Raw genomic sequence first — 9150 nt, 5'->3', positions numbered from 1 at the left:
GGTCTATAAAAGTTTTGAATTGCATCTAGTTCTGTTTTCTCAAGAACATCCAGGTCAATGGGTTATTGCAAATCGCTGTCAATTCTGAGCTGCGTCAAAGAATTCAAAACATGCAGACATTTTTAGCTTAAATATTTTGTTGTATTAGGGTATTAGCTCTACTGGCTATCACATCGATAATTTTCAAATCATATTGTTTTAATCTCTTATCAGAAGCCCGGTATTCATCTTACTCACATCGATAATTTTCAAATCATATTATTTTCATCTCTTATCAAAAGCCTGGTGTTCATCTTTGCAACCGAAGTTATTGAGATGGCTTTTTATACAGTACACTGAAAATTCTCTCTCTCATAATGAGACAAATGCAAAGAGAATCTTGATTTAACAAAATCCTTGAATGTTAGGAAAACCATGGAATTCGATTTGGCAAATTACATTTCCTTCCCGTTTTATTTTATTCGATGTTCGTAGGGTGACAAATTTCCTCTTACCATCCACCTTGTTTACTGTTTATTTTTCTACATTATATTTGCTTCAGAACCGTTTTCTATGTAAACTAACAATGATTTTTGAGAGGCCGTTCTCAAAGAATTATTATACACATGAAATATATGGTCAAGAAATATCACAATAACTTTCAAATGTAGATTTCGGTAATACTGCCATATATCAATTTTACATAAAAATATCAATAACTTCAGCAATGGCAAAACCTCATAAACTTTTTTATGAAAATGCCTTCATTTTGGTCATAATCTATGTTTAGTAACAAACTTTCGACGTCTTTTGATAAAGATCTTTTGGTTTGGGATTTGCGATCTCAAAAAGGGTGAAATAAGCTGTAACATCAGTCTCCGCTGAAGAGGACCAGTTGCTGGCTGGATTAACCTGAGTCATCGCGGATTTCCGTCCAGAAAATAAAACCTAACCATGCTCTCTTGTCTTAGGATACAAATAAAATCAGGAATACACAAAGTTTTTGAAATAAGATTAAGAAAACTGGGTTACAAATTGATAGGTCTAATTTTTCATGAGAATGGTCATCAGTATCACATAAAGCTTAATATATGAGGACTGCACAAAATATATAACATATAAACCAGTTCTATTTTATCACATAGTTGATAGACTGAACTGTTTCGCATTTTTTGGTGCGGAAGTCAGAAATAAAAAAATAAATTTTGGTGGGTGGGGTGGCAGGGAGGGTTTTTTTTCGGGGTGGGGGTGGGTGGCCGTTGATTTATTTAATTTTTGTCATCAACGGAGAAAAGTTGGATTCTGTCGTTGTTGGTGCTGTTTTTAGCGGGGTTTTTATTGTTGTTTTCATTGAGGGTTACTGGTATCGGCGCAGGTGTTGGGTTCACTTGGTCGGCACTTGTTTCGCATTTGGAAATATCCGCTTCTTTCACCTCTGAAATTTGATTATTTATCCTTGTTATTATTATGGTTTCACTTCTTTCACTTCTAAGATATTGTTGGTATTCGTAAATTTTTTGTTTTGATCAATATCATTACTTTTGATCTACTAACTGTACTTCTAAATCAGAATCATATTGACTATTAACTGTCTCATTATCATCATGGATCTTCTTCAACTCCTGAAGTTTTAATTTTCTATTATGAATCTCGTTTTTTAGTTTTGAAATGCTATTTTTTTTATTACGAGTTAACTTTTCACTTCTAGAGGAGTATTTTTCACCACTAGACATTACAATTGATCTCAGCACAGATGAGCTATTCTCACCTGCAAAATATGCATCGTGTAGAAAGAGCTAATCTGAGTGGTTTATCAGGCAGATGAACATGAACCGCTTAGCAATATGGCGGCACAAATGCTATAGCTTCCCTAAACCAAAAGGGTCGACACAAATGTCGCTTGATAGCTTCCCTAAATCAAAAGAGAGTTTCCTCACCAGGCTGTCCAGCGTCTCTGAGCACGTTGTTGGCGCATTCCATGAAGTCCTTGTTGGTGTACCAGCATCCGTCGTCCCCGCAAACGGGCGCGATCATCCGGTTCACGATGCAGTTCGCCGAGCGCGGGAGTTCGCGGTGGCCGTTTTCCGATGTCTTGTACGGGCACTTGCACAGGACTCCTGAGGCGGTGGAAGGAAATAATAATAATAATATTATTATTATTATTATTATTATTATTATATTATTATTATTATTGAGATGTAAGTCATCCGAGACTTTTAGGGATGAGTTTGCAAGCCAGATGACCTTCTTTATCCAGGTTGTGACACACCACAGTCGATTAACTACTGATTAAATATTACTAATTTGGCCAACAGAGGCACAATGGGATTTAAAGGAATGCACCCAAAGTGCTTCACCTCACGCGGGAAATGAACCCGGGAGAGCATAGTAAGCCAGACTTCCTAACCATTGGCCCACAAGAACGAAATTTAGCGATGTAAAATTACAGGCTTGATGATAAATCCATATATAATGATTAAAAGCGATGAGCAAATATTAAAAAGCGTAAATAAGAATGAAAATCAGTTAATTACTAAAACGAATGTAGTAATAATTTTATGATTAGGAACAGCAGGTAATGTTTGACGGGCGAAGAAATAATCCATAATTATTTAGGATACGATAATTAAATTTTTCCTTTTCTTTTTATTCATTAATTTCCAGCTTACTCTATCACAGTTGCTAGAGCCTGCAATGGAGAAGTTACTAGGAACCTGTTTATAATAATTTAGATTACATACACACACATATATATATATGTATATATAAATACATATATATATAATTGTATATATATATATATATATATATATATATATATATATATATATATATATATATATATATATATATATATATATATATATGAGAATGTGTTCATCATTCAGGAGGAAAGTAATGGCGACCTCATCTTCATTAAAAATAATTCACGCATATAATTAACTTCGGAGCAATCAGAGACGATACAACTCATTCTTACCTACGAATACAACGGACATAAGCAGTAGTGTCACCTTCATCGTGACCTGGAAATAATAAATGAGTAATATTAGTCAAGACAATGGTGAAGAAAAGAAATAATCTTCGCAAAAATAGAACTAACTTCTACGTTCATTTTATATCACACAGAACTGATTTATGATTTCCCCTCGTGAATTAAGATTATGTGATTTAGAATAGAGAAAGTTATGATTATATACACACACACACACACATATATATATATATATATATATATATATATATATATATATATATATATATATATATATATATATATATATATATATATATATATATATATATATATATATATATATATATATATATACATATATATATATATAAATGGATAACCATTTATTTTTTTCATATCTACTGCTTAGCTAGAATCTTAACTTCGTATCATTAATGTAGTCAATTACCTTCGAATTCATACAATAAAAAAAGTATAGTATACTGTATGAATTAGAAATACTGTCTGTGTGTGCTCACTTAATTTTTTTCCGAGTAAGTTCAACAGACATCTTTCCATTAGTCTTCAAGTGTTTAGAAGTATTACTCGTAATGTTCGCATAATTCATCAGAAGGACAAATGATTGCAGAAAATTGTAAACTCTCTTGAACAAGGCACAGGTCTCATATGATGGACCAAATGAGGGCACAGAGAGGGACTTCCAAGAATAAACCAAGTAGATGAGATGATGAAATTTAAACAATGTTAATTTCAGTCCCAACCAAACGCAGTGTTCTTAAATCTGACGTGGAAGGAAGGAAACGATAACGAAATGCCTAGGTGTTACACAGACGCGTTGGACCCTCAGAAGACAGTCTTTCCCAGCTGTTCCGAATTCATTGTCATGGACAGAGCCAGTGAGACTGTCAGAGACCTAAACGTTCTTTCCATATATAGCACCTCATGATTCATCACCATATTTATCCTTTTGCAATTACATGATGAATAGTTGTTCGAATTATGTTGTATAAGTCACTACTGAATTACCTATTATATATTATGTAATGGTTAACAATAATGACCAGCTTTCTAAAATTGCATAAAATGAACCTAGATTTTCTTATTATAGTGTATATAAGTTACTGTTGAATTAACTATGATTAACGACAATGACCAGCTCTCTAAAATTGCATAACAATATCTCACATTTACAGTTTGGGCGTTTTCATTTTCGTTGTGCAAGTAAATAAAAAAATGCGTCATTTCTGGGATTTTCTGAATGAGATGGAATAATTAAAGAATAAATGAACTAAACAACCTTTTATTACTGTATACTTTCCAAAATCGCAAAAGCGATAGGGTCATTTACTGTACTTTTGGATTACAAAGAACGATGGAGAATTCTGGATTTCAGATTTTTCTCAGTGTACAGTCACTGGGCTGGTGATCAGACGCAGATTGTTCAGTTATGAGCTGTAAACACTACCGACTGTGCTATGAAGGAACAAGAGAGAGAGAGAGAGAGAGAGAGAGAGAGAGAGAGAGAGAGAGAGAGAGAGAGTCATTACATACAAGCTCGACAAACACAATAAAGCATTATTTCATTATTTCTCTAACACAATCAGAGCGTCAAACATGCTAGCAATATCCTCTCCATAAAAGCGAAATAAACGGCAGTCTCTGTTCTTGTTTTTTGCATTGGCGTGTTTGTTTTGCGAAACGATTCGCATAACAGTCTTCCTGCCGGTAGCCAGCCGGGCTCGACATAGCGCGGATACGTTCTCATGAATATTCATACAGCCCTCATGACCCGAGTGTGTGTGAAAGGCTGACCTTGACACGCTTATTTATACTGTTATTGGAGTGCATTTACACTGTTTATAATTTGTTTGTTGTTTGTCACTGGGTCTCATAAAAGGAGAAGTTGAGATTTTTCTCTCTAATCTCTCTCTCTCTCTTTGCTTCAATGTGTGAAGGGAATTCTGCAGAATCATTCCGTGTTAATGCAGTCCATTTTGATCTCTTATTATTTGTATGAAGGAATTTCTGTGTGATCAATTACCACACCTACCTGGATCTCTCTCTCTCTCTCTCTCTCTCTCTCTTTTTGTGTAAAACGGAAATTTCTATTATCACTCAGCATATTCAGACCCTCTCAGTTTTTCTCTCACTGCTAAATGAGAGCTGGTTTTTTTATCATAATTCAAGCTATTCAGACTCCCTATCTGTATATCTATTTGTTTCGTTGCAAATGTACCAAACAAACTCAAAGATCTTTCCTAGATTGTGACCCCAAGGGTTTTCGGGGGTCGTTATCTAAGACTAATATTTCTTGGGGGGTCATTATCTTCATGATTTTTATAGTCTATTATTTATGTTTTTACGGTCATCCCCAACGGGCTTGTCTAAACACACCGCAAAGGTGGATACATGCCGGGTTAAAACCCCTGGGGGTCACTATCTAGGAAAGATCCGACTCAAGTAACAGAAATAACTAGAAATGCTTTGGCAATATGCATGAATCAACCTCAGTCTATTTGCTTCTCGTCTGCACGAGTGACGGGGCAACGGAACTATGTCGTAACTTCCGCAGCGCTTTGGATTGAATGGAAGTTGTGACTTACAATGGCGTTGTTATTGGAGCTATAATTGGACTCTTAATATACGTTTCTTTCTGGTTTTTCCTCTTTTTATTTTTTGTATTTTTTTTTAATTCCATTTCCTTTCTATTGTCGTTCTTTTCATACTTCATTTTCATTCCTGATTTCCTTTCCTGTTTTTTTTTTATTCTTTTTCTTTTGCTGTTTGAGATTTTTCATTGCAATCTTTTCTTTCTTTCTTTGCTACTCGTTCCTCTCATTTGTCATTTCAATTCTTCTCTTTTTCCTTTAGTTTCTCATTCTATTTTCTCCAGCTAATCTCGGTTGCTTATGCCAGGTCCAGAGGGCTACACCAGGCCTCTTCTTCTTTATAACACCTACCTACAATTACAGGCTGCCTTCGGGCAGAGGTCAGTGCTGGCATAAGGCCGGCTGAATCTAAACCGCCTAACCAAAATGGAGCAATGAATGTCTTGTTTTAACGCCAAGGTTACAGTCGCAGGTGTTGCAAGTGAAGGTATTCAGTCCTCCCCTGATCAGTTGTCGCTACAGGTGCTGACTCATGACAATGGTGAGGTGTGGTTTCCTAGAACATCTCTGCTCATGATGTGCGAGCAACTTGGCCGCCTGTGCAAGTTCGAATTCGGCTCTGAAAATTGCATTTATCTGTTTTTTTGCGAGTTTTCTTGAGCAAATTCGGCGTCAGTGACCCTGGTAGTTGTAACGCCAGATAACCAACAATTAATCAATCAATCTTGAGCAAATACGCCAGGGCGACGTTCTAATATGACGAAATTGATGAAGAGCAATTCAGGAATGGTACGGCAAAATATAATGCGCATGAGCGAATAAGTAATTAGGATAATGAATTTCTTGTAACAAGTAGAGGCAATAAGAGCATTTCAGGAATGAAAAGGCAAAATATGACTTGCACGAGCGAATAAATAACTGGGATAATGAATTTGCTGATTGTTGTCATACTACTCTTGTAACAACACTGAGTGCAGTGCTCTGAAGTTATGAAAAGGTGTATGCACTGTAGGTGCGGGCAAGGAAATGTATGAACGTGGTTGCATTCTTATACGCATGTATATGTATACATATTACAGGTTCATGTGTTGCAATACACAGGTACTGCAAAGTGCTATCTTATAATAACAATATTTAGATACAGATACATCACACTGTGTGTGTGTGTGTGCTTACACGTCCACAATATATATATATATATATATATATATATATATATATATATATATATATATATATATATATATATATATATATATATATATATATATATATATATATATACATACATATATATATATATATATATATATATATATATATACTGTATATATATATATATATACTGTAAATGTTATATATTTATACACACACACAAACATATATAATATCGCAGCCGACCGGTCAGAGAGGCGGACACTTTGCTGTCCGTGTAGACACCCTGGGATTATGTATGTAATCAACGGATAGGTTTGCTGAAAGCAAATGGGTGTTACAGACTAATACACACACAAACAAAGCCACTCCAACATCTTCTAAAAACATAACAGACACCTCACACGTCTCGAACTGTCGACCTAACCGCTCAAATCTCCTCGCTGCTAGGAGAAAGGGAGCTGGGGATTTGGTACGATACATGTACACATGCGCTACCGGGGTCTAAGCGATGTCAGGCAGGGCAGCCGATCGAGGCTACGTTCTACCCCAACGCCAAATCAAAGTTCTTCAAAGAAGATATCGTGCTTACCCCATATAAAAATGGGAAAAGCACGTCAAACGAAGAATATATATATATATATATATATATATATATATATATATATATATATATATATATATATATATATATATATATATATATATATATATATACAGTATATATACATTATTACTAGAAATTATTTTATTAACTTAGAATTTACTTTTGATCTTCCTCGCCTTATTTTTGTCCTGCTTTCTCCCATTCCCTGTCACTAATTTAAGCAATGGTTGCGCAATGTGAATACACACAGAGAGGGAGTTATTAATAATGATTTTAAGTTGTGGACACCAAAATTAACTAACTAGATCAATGCTTCTCACCATTCACTAAAAAAATGTGGAACTTTCTTCTTCCTCTCTACTTCTGAATTGTAAAACCTGCCTCTTTTTAAGGGGCCAAGTCGGTTTCGCTCAAGTACAGACGTTCATTAACACTGAGTCTTAGCTGTGAACGAAGCACTTTAGATATCGATGTCACCTCGGTCTTAAAATTACTATAAAGTTGTAACTGTCAAACAAAGCAGGCCCTTTAAGACACTTCGGTCTTAAAATTACTATAAAGTTGTAACTGTCAAACAAAGCAGGCCCTTTAAGATGGACCAAATTTAATGTGGGCCAACAGAGCGACGTCCAAGAGTGAACAAAAAAGACAGTTTAGCGCGGTATGCACTTTGTTCATAAAGGCACTTACCTCAGTTTCTCAACTCTGTTAATTAAAGAGTGTCGTCCAACGGCTGAACGTTACCTAGGCAACGCGCTTGCTGTATATTAAGAACTTCCGAGCAACGTGGACTCTTTAATACTGTACAGAGTCGGCGCTTTCAATGGCAGTTTCGAAGTGTTACGTTGGCGTGCCGACCGCGCATGCGTGGATGTTGTATCCGGACACTTGTGAATCGGCTGCGATGGCATCTGGTGATGCATCTGATGTTCATGTTTGTCCTTACTCCATTCCCCATCCCAAACATACGAATATACAAGTGACTGTACCTGTACGCGCGTATGTAGATGCCGACGAGTATGAAACTTGTTAATATGTGTTTACAATACTTACCTACACACACTCACATAGGCCCATATATATATATATATATATATATATATATATATATATATATATATATATATATATATATATATATATATATATGTATATATATATGTATATATATCTATATATCTATATAGTATATATAATATTATGTGTGTGTGTGTGTGTGTATATATATTATTTATATATATATATATATATATATATAATATTATATATAATAATATATATATATATATATATATATGATATATACATATACATATACATATATATATTATATACATATATGTGTGTGTGTCTCTGTTTATATGTGCTAATCACTAAATGGAATTACGTCTAACACTAGTGATAATGAGGCCATCAAATTTCGACGATGCCCAGAATGCAGAAGCATACCATGAGTATATGGAAGCAGGTAAGAAACAAGGAAAACAGGCTGTTTCGAGTTTAAACGAAGACCTTTTCATCAAAAAACGAGACTGCAATAAATAGCAGGCAGTAACTGGTCCTTAAGCGAAGGGACACTGACTTTGGTCTGTACTTGGATGGGTGACCGAGAATATATGCCAGACTCCGCGGACCAGTGACCACCACTGAACCTTTGGGCGGCAGTGAGGCAAGCGAAGCTAGCAGCGTGAGTGAGTCACCTCAGTCAGAATCGGTAAGAAAATTCTAGGTGGAAAACAGTTTAAAGAGACCAGAGTTAATAAAGATGGATATCTGAGTAGAAAGGAACACGAGGGAAATGATTGAAAATAAAAAGCAGAGAG

The 9150-nt window shown here is 35.2% G+C and overlaps 1 long non-coding RNA gene across 1 annotated transcript; it reads right to left on the bottom strand.

Moving 5' to 3' along the window:
• Window positions 1-498: 498 nt before the first annotated feature.
• Window positions 499-8158, bottom strand: LOC136825480 (uncharacterized). Its single transcript, XR_010849353.1, has 4 exons — window positions 8018-8158; window positions 2960-3005; window positions 1917-2096; window positions 499-1414 (listed from the first exon to the last, which is right to left on the bottom strand). It is a non-coding gene; the product is annotated as an uncharacterized lncRNA (long non-coding RNA).
• Window positions 8159-9150: the final 992 nt, after the last annotated feature.

Source organism: Macrobrachium rosenbergii, chromosome 37 (genome assembly GCF_040412425.1).
Source record: "Macrobrachium rosenbergii isolate ZJJX-2024 chromosome 37, ASM4041242v1, whole genome shotgun sequence".
In the NCBI taxonomy this organism is placed as follows: domain Eukaryota; kingdom Metazoa; phylum Arthropoda; class Malacostraca; order Decapoda; family Palaemonidae; genus Macrobrachium; species Macrobrachium rosenbergii.
The sequence above is the reverse complement of the archived record's forward strand: the minus strand, read 5'-3'. Positions and strand labels throughout refer to the sequence as shown.